The sequence below is a fragment of the Spodoptera frugiperda genome, chromosome 15 (genome assembly GCF_023101765.2).
Source record: "Spodoptera frugiperda isolate SF20-4 chromosome 15, AGI-APGP_CSIRO_Sfru_2.0, whole genome shotgun sequence".
NCBI lineage: Eukaryota > Metazoa > Arthropoda > Insecta > Lepidoptera > Noctuidae > Spodoptera > Spodoptera frugiperda.
In genome coordinates this window covers 3,592,667-3,603,649 of record NC_064226.1, presented here as the reverse complement: position 1 = coordinate 3,603,649, position 10,983 = coordinate 3,592,667, and the positions used below count along the sequence as shown (strand labels likewise).

Genomic DNA, 10,983 nt, shown 5'->3' with positions numbered 1-10,983 from the left:
ATATGTAGTAGTAATTTTAAATCAAATATTTAATTAATTGTCTAATAAGAAGCAAGAAAATCATAAAAATTGTAATAAAACTAGGTAAATTAATTTCTTTCACCTGGTATTACCAATTAGTCGTGTTTACGTTTGACGTTGACATATTCGTTCAGAAACTACCTTAACATATAATGTATGTTTACGAAATATAAATTATCATTATAAATATAGTATAATGTCCTAATATTAATAAATGGAATAGATTTTTTTAAATTTTATCATTCATTTGTTGTTGCATGTAGAAACTACTGCTGCCATCTGTTAATATTGCGATGTACTTAAATCGGACTAACACTTACCCGCATTACTACTAGATGGCAGCACTATAACTTTTTATATCTTTTTTCTAAGTTTTGTTACTAAACGATGTTTTAAAGTTATATTTAAATTTTAAATAAACCAAATTGAAATCAAATTACATTGATTGATCGAGGCGAAAGCTAAACTTTTATAACCCTAAAAATATTTTCTTAAACTTCTTAAGATTCTAAATAGGTACGACTGAATTTACTGCTGCAGTTAAAATTATTTTATTTCTAACAGCATATCTCAATAATAAAATGCAACTAATTCATTATTTCTGCTACTCATAATCATAAAATACCTAAAAGAAAATTTGCTCCTAACGACGAGTCCACTTTGCCTACAACCGTTTAAGTATAAATACATCAACATGTTTAGTATCCAGTTTAATGGAAGTTTCGTGTACTAGTAATAAAGTTAGATATTCCGTCAACTCTGTAAACTACTTGCGACGTCCCCCTCCTTGAGAGCCGTTTGCCGTTGCCGTTCAGCAATATAAATTGACGGCGCTCACCATCAGGCAATGCATGATCTGTCACAATAAGTCCAATTTGAGATGATGGATAGGTTAGCATCTGCGGAGGTAAGTGCGTTGAAGCATCCTTTAGATAAGTATTTTGTCTTTGTTTGTGTATTTTTTCTAAGTAAAACACTCTGTAATTTTTTTAGCCAATTTCTTTTATGTATTAGGTAGGTAAGTAGGTTCAAAGAGTTGCCTATTTGTCTACGTCCATCATAGAACCACCTACAGGATCCAGTTGAGTAAGTACTGAGTTGCAGCTATGTAATGTTACACACCTCTTTTACTTAGATAAGTACTAAATCAACGGTCATCATTCTTTTCATGCATGCTCGTCGGTTATGGGTACTTTTAATTTGGCCCTTCTTTAATATATTGCCAATCTGGTCGGTATAATTATATGTCCGTCTAGGGCGCACTCTCTTCCGACTGCTCCTATACCGGGGCTCCGGCTCGAAAAGTATATTTCTTTCGAAAAAAAGCTTCATTAGCATCCACCTATATCCCTTATAGGTCCAAAAGACAATCTCAATGCACCCAATAAAATGAATAAATCTTAAACCACAATAAAAAATAACATTGGACAAAACAAAACGAAGTTGTAGTCATAAATTTATCTTATTTTTCAAATAAATTTTCCGTGGCGTGATTCGGAAAGAGAATCGCCTATCGTTCCATTTGATACATGATGCTCACACGTTTTGTCTGAAGATGGTTTGAAGTCTACGTGACGGAGAAATGTATTATGATATGACGGAATAGAAAAAAACGAATAAAATTGGCTACTTATGAAATAGCTTGAAAATGTTTAACATAGCTATTGTTGTTAGTTTTTGTTAGGTGTATATTGGCTAGTACCTAGGTATGTGCAACAAACAAAAATGGTTTGTAAAACGTTAAAGTATACGGAACTGCGTACTACCTAGCCGGCTACCGGAACTCCGGCTCGAAAAGCAAGCGTTGGAACGGAATGGTTTTAGTCAGTAAGACTCTGACACCCCTCTCGCTTCGCCGAAGACGGTAGAAGTCATTAGATGATTTTCCCTACTTAAAAAAATGTCCTTAAAGTGCTACACTTTCGAAAGAAATCCATCAGACCTTTTCTAGAAAAGCCAATTTCTAATTATGCCATTTATAAATCCGTAACTCATCTATTTATCTCAATGCCTAATTTGAAAAGAAACATCTACTTGTATTGTTGTATAGCAAAAACTAGAAAGAAATAAAGTGTCACTGACAAGCCATTGGTTGCGTACACACGTAGATCAAGCAATGATCGCCCTCAGGGAAATTTTGCCAGAATCAATTCCTAGAACGTTACTAAGATAAGGAAGAAATATTGAATGATATTATTTTACGACGTTCGACATTTTGGGAATACTCATTGAACGGTCAAAGAATATGTACCTATGTATCTCGTAAAAGGTATGATAGTTGAAGATAAATATTGTACAACAGAAACTAGGTTTTATTTAAATGGATTTTTTTAACGTTGATAAGTCTGCGTTTGGTCACCAACCTAGAAGCTTATTCATGCCAGTAGCATTGCGTAGCGAAGATGTGGCGGAAGATTTTAAGAATACTTACTTAGGTAGGTACCTATCATAGTATGGTAGAGAAAATCATGCATTTTATTTTCTAATATCCTGTCCTCCATCTTGATTCTACAGTCCAGCAGTGACGAATCAGGGCCTAAGACACAGTACCTTCTCATCAAAAATAGTTTGATAATGATTTATCCAACATGATTCCACGCGTCACCTCATTTAATCATACAATGACGTTTCTCAACTTCCACGCCAGATTTACTGACTAAAAACCACCCCGTTCTTATTCCTACTCCAAGCAGGAGCCCGGTAACCTGTAAGGTTGTCCTAACCGTCTCCTCTGCACCCTAATCTTTGTTCTAAAGGAGTTACAACACAAATCACGTGCGTGTATCGGCGATGTATCAACCGGGTCGTATGGACGACCTTCAACTGATTTACGTCCCAAACCTAACCCGGTTAATGGTGGCCTTAGTGCTCTATTGATATTTTACGATGATCGGGAAGTGATGGGGCCATGTTTGAATTAATAGCAGTTTGAGATTTGCGGAAGCGAAAATTTAAAAAAAACTTTTTCTTCAGTATTTGATAATAGATTACGAGATTTTAGTTTTGATCTCTTAGTTAATATGTGAGTGTGTGAATGTATTTGGGTTTACTTCCTTCTAGGGCTACTAATATTATATCTAAGTACATCAGCATGTATGCGATTCTCGCGAAACTTTCTGCTTTGCACAGCAAATCTGTGGTAAGAGTTGTCGTCGGCCCCGGTATTTCCAACCTGATACGACCTTCAAACGTTCAAGAAAATGCGTATTCCTTTTTAAAGGCCGGCAACGCGCTTTCCTCCTTCGGTGTTGCGGGCGGTGGTGATCGTTTACTATAAGGTGATACGTCTACTCGTTTGCCCCCTATTCCATAAAAAAAAACATTAAGCAAAATATAATTACACAAGTGTAATTATTGGCCTCAAAAAGTGCCCATATACCCTCTAAAAACACAAAGATAAACATCGATTCAACTACACCACCTATCGCAACACCAGTAGCATACAAACTCGAGCAGTCTACAATAAAACGATGAGTTATAATGCTCGTTAACATTTTTCCAGTGCACTTATAAAGAGTTAACAGCACTATTAATGAACCTTAATACCACTTTCAAGAGTTGGGTATTGAGCATAAAATTCTATTAGGGCATTAGGAGCGCCCGCAGGCACTTGTTAGTGTAGGAAAAAGATAGATAATTATTACTTCGTCTTGTACTTTTTTTCTTTCAGATCGATGGTGGTGTTTTGACTGGAGAATGTTAAATATTAGCATTATGATGTTGTTCTTTGATAGGTTATCGTTTTAGAAATTTAACTTTTTGCGAAACCTTTTAGCAGAATCGGAACTTTTTTAAGGAAGTGAATTTACTTGGGTTATTAGCTATTAAGTTATTGTTAGTTAGTTTGTGGTCAACTGATGATAATGATAAAAAGTGGGTGTACATTGTATAACGGCATTACGTGCCGTAGTGTGCACCTCTACTTACCCTTCGGGGATAAAAGGCGTGACGCTGTGTGGGGTGTGTTTGTGTGTGATAATGAAAATCTAAAGGTTACTTACCCCTTTAGGTTATTTACATACTACCAAAATCGTTACTAAGGAATAGATTAAGTAATCATTGAATGTCTATGTCTTGATTTTTAGGATTGGTTATTTAGGTAGATACTAAGTATTATCCTTTTTACACTCTGCCCCACTCTAGGACATTTCCCTGTGTCGTTAGTTCTTTTATAAACATACAATTTCTCATACACATAAGACCCGGGTCTTAAATTGTTGTTGCGGATCCGGATCCGCAACAACAATTTGTGGCTGCCCAGCCACCACATCAAATCGTGCGGTCAACAACCTTTTCTCAAGTAAGTAATATTTGTTCTAAAACGTTTTAAATCTTAAAGTACCTAAATAAATAAATTCACAAACCGTTTTTCTTCTACAATTTTCTATTATCTGCCAATTTCCTTGTAGCAACTGGTTTCCAAATCGTTTTATAGTTCCCCCGCCGTAAAACCGACATGAATTCCAACCCCGCTACATACCACTCGTCAAAGAGGGCTGATTTCTAACAAGCTATTTATTGGACATCGAATCGAACATAAAATTTCCGGCTGTTTCCTTTTGGCTTATGAAAATTTGGTTCGTGTTTGGTGCAAGTGATGAGATTTTGTGACTTGGACTTTTGGAGTGTGTTTTTGCGGTTTTTATAATGTTACGTTTTGTGTAGTGAGCAAGAATGGAGTAATGTTGGTACTTGGGTACCAACAAATCAAATCAAATCAAGTCACATTAATGCATCCTTTCCATGGCAAGGTGGTTAAAGGTCTAAGATAGGTATATGGTAATTATTTTGAAAACAAGTAAGAGATTTTGAGTAAAGGTTAAGTTAGTATAACTAAATCAATACACCATCATCATCTGACATCTGAAGTAGATAGCAATAGCAAAATTGACAGCGTGTGTTTCGGTCGTTTTGGCCAAAGACGGGATAATTTTGACAGGGTTATGTATACAGAGAGAGTGTATAATGATGCCGAATATACTCGCCCGCTGTGTACCCGCTACTCTTTTACAACTTACTCAACACCTCCTCATAGCCACCCTTCGTCAATTGAAGTGGAAAAAATCAAAATACCAACTTCCATATCAGCTGGTTGCAATCGTTGCATTCAGCCCTCAAAATGCTTCGATAGGCAACATTTTTATCAATAAAATTCCCTAAGATGGGGGCCGTGCGTGAGATAGGACATGTGGTCAGACGCTTTTATTATTGTTGGGGCGATTGAAGTATTTTGTTGAAAATGTAACAAACTAGAGTGTATCAAACTAGAATCTGTCAGAACTGTACGTTGCAATTTTGAAAACAAGTTAAAACTTTTGAATTCGGCTTAATTACATTTATTTTAGTCTAGTTTACAGGGTGCAAACGGAACGCTCCCAAACGCAAACAGGTCATGCTAAAAGCGAGATTTATTTTTCAAAAAAATTAGGATATCTATGATTATTTTATGTAATAATAGTTGTAATCAAATGTTGTAGGCTGATGTTGCATGAATAACAGGAAACCAAAAACTGTATGCTTATCGAGTGTTCTCAGTAATGCATGCGGAGACTAATACGCTAACCAGGAACTAGATTTTATACGGAACAAGTGCGATATATTAATCTGATAATGTTCATTAATGACATGTAACAATTCATAATTATTTTTTGATTCTAAGTAAATTCTGGTACACACTACGGGACTTGGCTACATACAACGTGTTCTGATAATTTGCCCCATGTTAATATCGTTTGAATTTCTACGTACTCTATAAGGAAAACCTTCAAAGGAAGAGAAAATACTGTTTCGAGGAAGGGAATGCGATAGAAAAACTTAATTTATTACACCCCGTGGGAAAGTAAAAAATACGAGTAAATAATTGTGTGTGAGTATAAGTACTAAGGAAGTTACTCGATATCTTACCCTTTTAATTAAGTTATTTTCGGTAACCGAGTACAATTTGCTTTAGACACGCGACGCAAGGTCATTCGTCCTTCGACAAGAGTCACAGAGTAGAAAATTGTAAGCAAAAAAAGTGATGTAACTGTTTTTTTCCTGGTTGATGTTCATGGCAATTTCTTCAGCTGTGACGTCCGATTATTTTAAAATGTACACTCGACAATTTATTAGCGAGTCGCGTGTATGCGTGTCCTGTAGCCATATTCCCCGTGAAAACATCTGTCATAGACGATTAACTGGTGACCATAAGGTCAGTGGGTCAACTGCCTCGTTTTCGAGGACATTTTCACAAAGTTTTGTGACCAACTAATTGCGTGGTGATGCGGATAAGTCCTTGTTTATTTCTCCTTATGGGTTAATAAAAAAGTCGTTTGCAGTAATACTCTAGGTTTTGTTTGAGTGCTTCAGTTGATGAAGCTAGGTACGGATCATTAGCTCGGTTCTTCTTGTTTTTAGATGCTGTTTCTAGGTGTGTTATTGTTGATGTTTTCTGTTTCGTAGGTATTGTTATCTTGTTTGATAAAAAGACATTGGATGGAAATTCTAAATAAATAACATAACCAGAAGAAAAAAGCCGCGATTATTATGAAAGCATTCATTATTTTAATATTGTTGATGTTTTATTTTGTAGTTATCGACCTTATTTTTAACGTGTGGAAATCCTCATGGATACCTTTTGTCTTACGATGTGTGTCAGTTGTAGTTACCCTCCTAGCTTAGTTCTACAATTAGGAGCATCAACAAAACAACCCATCTTAAAAAAAAAAACCAATAAACAATTAATTACCCATACCAACTCTCCTACATAAAAAAGTCTACTTTCAATCACAATATTTATATTATATACGAGTCAACTCACAAAAAGTAATGTACCGTTAAAAAATAAACAACTTCAACTTCGGCTGTTTTCGTACATTTCCGGAAATTTCCGTTTGTCCCTTCCGCTCCGGTAGATTTTCCATATTGTAGTTACGTACCCCAATTTGTAGAAATTTGTTTGCTTTGATGCTTGATTGGCTATGCAGGACCTCTTTGCTATGTATTTATTGCTTATTGAAACTGGATAAATATTTCTCTGTTAGTTACTTTATTTATAAAGTCGTTGGCGCACACACTAGAATTTCCTCCTGTATCGTGGGTGCGTTTACAAACATACAAGTTAACATGCACATGACACCCAGACCCGAAACAATAATCTGTGGATCACACAAATAGTTGTTCTGTGCGGGAATCGAAATTGCAACACGTTGCATGACAGCCAGTTGCCCAGCCACCGCGCGGTGGAGAGTTTTCATTTCAAAAGTACCTATTTATGGTTTAATTGGAATAAAATGACTTAACTTTATCTTTGACATTATTAACTGTTCATAACAAACAGTCCAAATCCACAGTTTATACGATCAGTATCACAGTTTGTACTATTAGCTTCGTCTTCATAAGACTATACATAATCTTGTATTGGTGTTATCTGATATTTACATATTTAGCTAAAGTAGGGTGCCATGCTAAGTACCTACCTGATTTTGGTCAACATACTATAGAATATAGATACTAAGCAAAAAAAAAATTATTTATGCTATTTCAGCCTCTCAATACAATAAAAACAACTAACACTCCAAAACCAAACCCACAAAAAAATATTAAAACAACCAACAAAAAGCTATGTTTCCGCCCGGGATCGAACCGGGGACCTTCTGCGTGTTAGGCAGATGTGATAACCGCTACACCACGGAAACTATACCTACACTGGTCTAATTTTCGACCACTCTACGCTAAGCGAGTGAAAGACATGTATTTATAAACTGGTACACACATCAAGCAATGCATCACCAGTATAAACTGACCTTCGAACGTGCGAAGAAATTATACAAAGCGGGACCATGGTAAACTGGTTTTGTATAGATTGATGTGTTAGTGCAACTGCGATTACATAGTCACCTTTCACTGACATCGTTATTTTGCTGAGCACGTGTATTGTATAATTAGAATTAATCTTATGTTAATACTGTAATACATATTTATTTATGTATTGTGATGACGTAATAATTATGTTGTTGAAGTCGTATTTCGCTGAGACTGTTGGAATTAAATAGAAAATTCACTAAATAATAGGGTAGATGACTTATTTTTATTTTACTGTTCGTCATGTGAATTATTTTAAAATATTATAATATATAATTTATAAACAAGTATTTTTTATTTTCTTATGGAAACAAATACTTTTGTAGATATATCGATTTGAAATATCGCGTGACGTCACTTCTAGGTACATTTTATACGTAAGTATTATTAGTATCTATACCTAGTAATTGGAATCACTATTTAAATAAAAAATAAATGAATAGTTTTGATCATGAGATATCAAAATAAATTATATATTATTCAACTTTCATAATTAGGTATTATCTCCGTAATATAAAGTTATCGAAAGCAGTTATCTGTATGGTTATCTGTGGTCTGAAACTGTTAATTTATTGGATTTCTGATAGTAGCATTTATCTACACAAGTGTATTGGGATTAAAATATACAAACAATTCAATAATAAAACAAATGTAAGGTTTAAATATTTTATTTATTTATTTATTAGCTTTTCATGTACATAAATGTGTACAAGGTGGGCTTAATTCCGCAGGCATTTTATGGTTTTTATGAACTGGTAATAAAACTAAACCTTTTTTGTTTGATGGGGATAAATATCCATTGACTTCTCCCACGAGAGTGAAGCGAGAGGGAGAGTTAGACTTTAACTTATTAAAAAAATGTCTCTCAATGTCTTACTTGTTCTTGTTTACTATTCGACATTCCGCGGAATAAAAAACTATACTTACTCTAAGTACGTAAATTACATTACAATGAAAGTACATTCGGTTATAGCATCCCAAAATTCTGCGTTATTGATCATTCATTACAATAATAATAGATAACAAATTAATAGTTACGAGTATTCATCAAATAAAGTAGCTAAACAAACAATAAATTCATATCAGCATTATCAAACAAATAAAATTACTGTTATTGCTTACAAAACAAACAAGATACCGTGAAGTGTGCTCATATTGTAAACACTACGATATTTATTGTAACATTCGACTAATGTATGTAGTAAACAATTAAATAATATACATAATATATAAGGTGTTCTAAAAGTATCTGCTACGGCTTTAATTGCAGGTGGTGTTGGGTTTGAAGATTACAATAGTAAATATAAATTATTGATTATGAGTATTTTTTCTTTCATACCAAATGATAAATGATATTTATTTTTTCAAATAGGTTACAATGTAACTCTTTTTCACGTTAATCTCTCAAATAACTAGATGAGGCCGGCATTTCCTATCGGACTATTCTGAGAAGAAATGCCGAAACAACTCTTTCCCTATCTCTGTTTCTTCGTCAATGAAAACAATTGCTACCAATAGTTTTCATTGAAGAAGCGACGCATCTTGCGTATTTGGAAAACACTCTATGCAGAGTATAGGCAAGGTTTATTTAACTTGACTTTTGAAATTTCTTCACTATTGTAATCTTCGCACACAACACTATCTCTCATTAAAGCCGAGGCAGCTACTTTTAGAACACCTTATATATGGACGTTACGTGTTTCAATAGTATGCAATTATGTTTACTATTCAACATTCTGTTACGTTCAAAATATTATGCTAATAGTATTTGATTTATAGTAAACTATCAAGTCTGTCATTCTCTGAAAGTATGAAGAGAGGTATAGCTACTTGACATGCGGCAAATTTTTGTCTCGCTATTGTGAAAGCCTAAATATCTCTAGTCTAGTTTAGATACATCAACAGACATTAAGTGGCCACTGCTGACCAATGGCTTCTTCTCATACGGAGAAGGTTTGAGTACTAATCACCACGCTTGTTCAATGCTTGGTGGTTTAGATAAAGTGCTGATGATTTCCTTAAGCTGCGGACTACCTAGCGGGTTACTGGGGTTTCGACTCGAAAAGCAGGAGACAGTCCCTCCTGCCTCGCCCAAGGCGGGAAAAGTAAATGGATGATTAACCATCATAAAAAATGCTTATAATTTCTGTAACAGAAAATATTTTAAACTCGATATTATAGTCTGTTAAGATGAGACAGCAAATTGTATTTCAGGCCGTCGAGAAGATGAAGGTTCTGCCTTTATCACTACAAGAAATCGTCAAATGTTAGTCATAAATGCGTATTAACCTTCCTTACTTTATCCTACGTACGTATAATTCACTCGCAGACACCTCAAATGGCATATCAACATCTATGTAAATTCAAAACCCATTTTTTCCAAATTTAAATCTCCCAACCGTAATTAAGACAAAGAGTCTTACTACAGAAACCTGACCACTCAAGATACGCGTAACTCGCTAAAGTTAATATTTACGGATGCGCCGAGCCACAAGCGGGGAAAACAAAAGAATCGTGGACCACAAAACCTTCTCGAAAGATTTATACGTACCGTTAACTTAATGGTAGGAACAGGGAAAGACTTTTTGGATGTTCCCACATCTGTGTGGTTGATGCGGAATAAATATTGCATTGTCCTGCCTGAAGATGTAATTAGTGAAGTGTGGGCTGTAATAGGACTTGTTATTGTGTGATTGAACACACAATGAGTGTGGGAAATGACCCATAAAATAAACTATCGATGTTACTAATAGTAACCAACCAATAGGACTATATTGACAATGTTTATTAACCGTTATACAAAAGGAGTTCTCAGTTTTTATGACTTATATTTATGTATGTATGTTTGTGCGCGATTATCTCGCGTTTGGTTTTTCAGTATAGCATTTTTCAAACTTAGAAGAAGGCTTTAAGCATTACAACCGACTCAAAAAAATGAGATGCGCTATTAGTGTTAAAGTCGGTTTTTTAAATGTAGTTATATCCAAGTTTATTTCCAATCGAAAGCGTCAACGAACTTAGTTCAAAACAGAATTAACACACAACAGAATTATGGACTGAAAATTTGCTATAAGCAAATTTCCCTTTATCCGCAATTTAATTTTGACAAAAAGGCAACGA

At 34.8% G+C, this 10,983-nt stretch overlaps 1 non-coding gene across 1 annotated transcript; it reads right to left on the bottom strand.

Moving 5' to 3' along the window:
* Window positions 1–7,624: 7,624 nt before the first annotated feature.
* Trnav-aac (transfer RNA valine (anticodon AAC)) lies at window positions 7,625–7,697 on the bottom strand. Its single transcript has one exon. It is a non-coding gene; the product is annotated as a tRNA-Val (tRNA).
* Window positions 7,698–10,983: the final 3,286 nt, after the last annotated feature.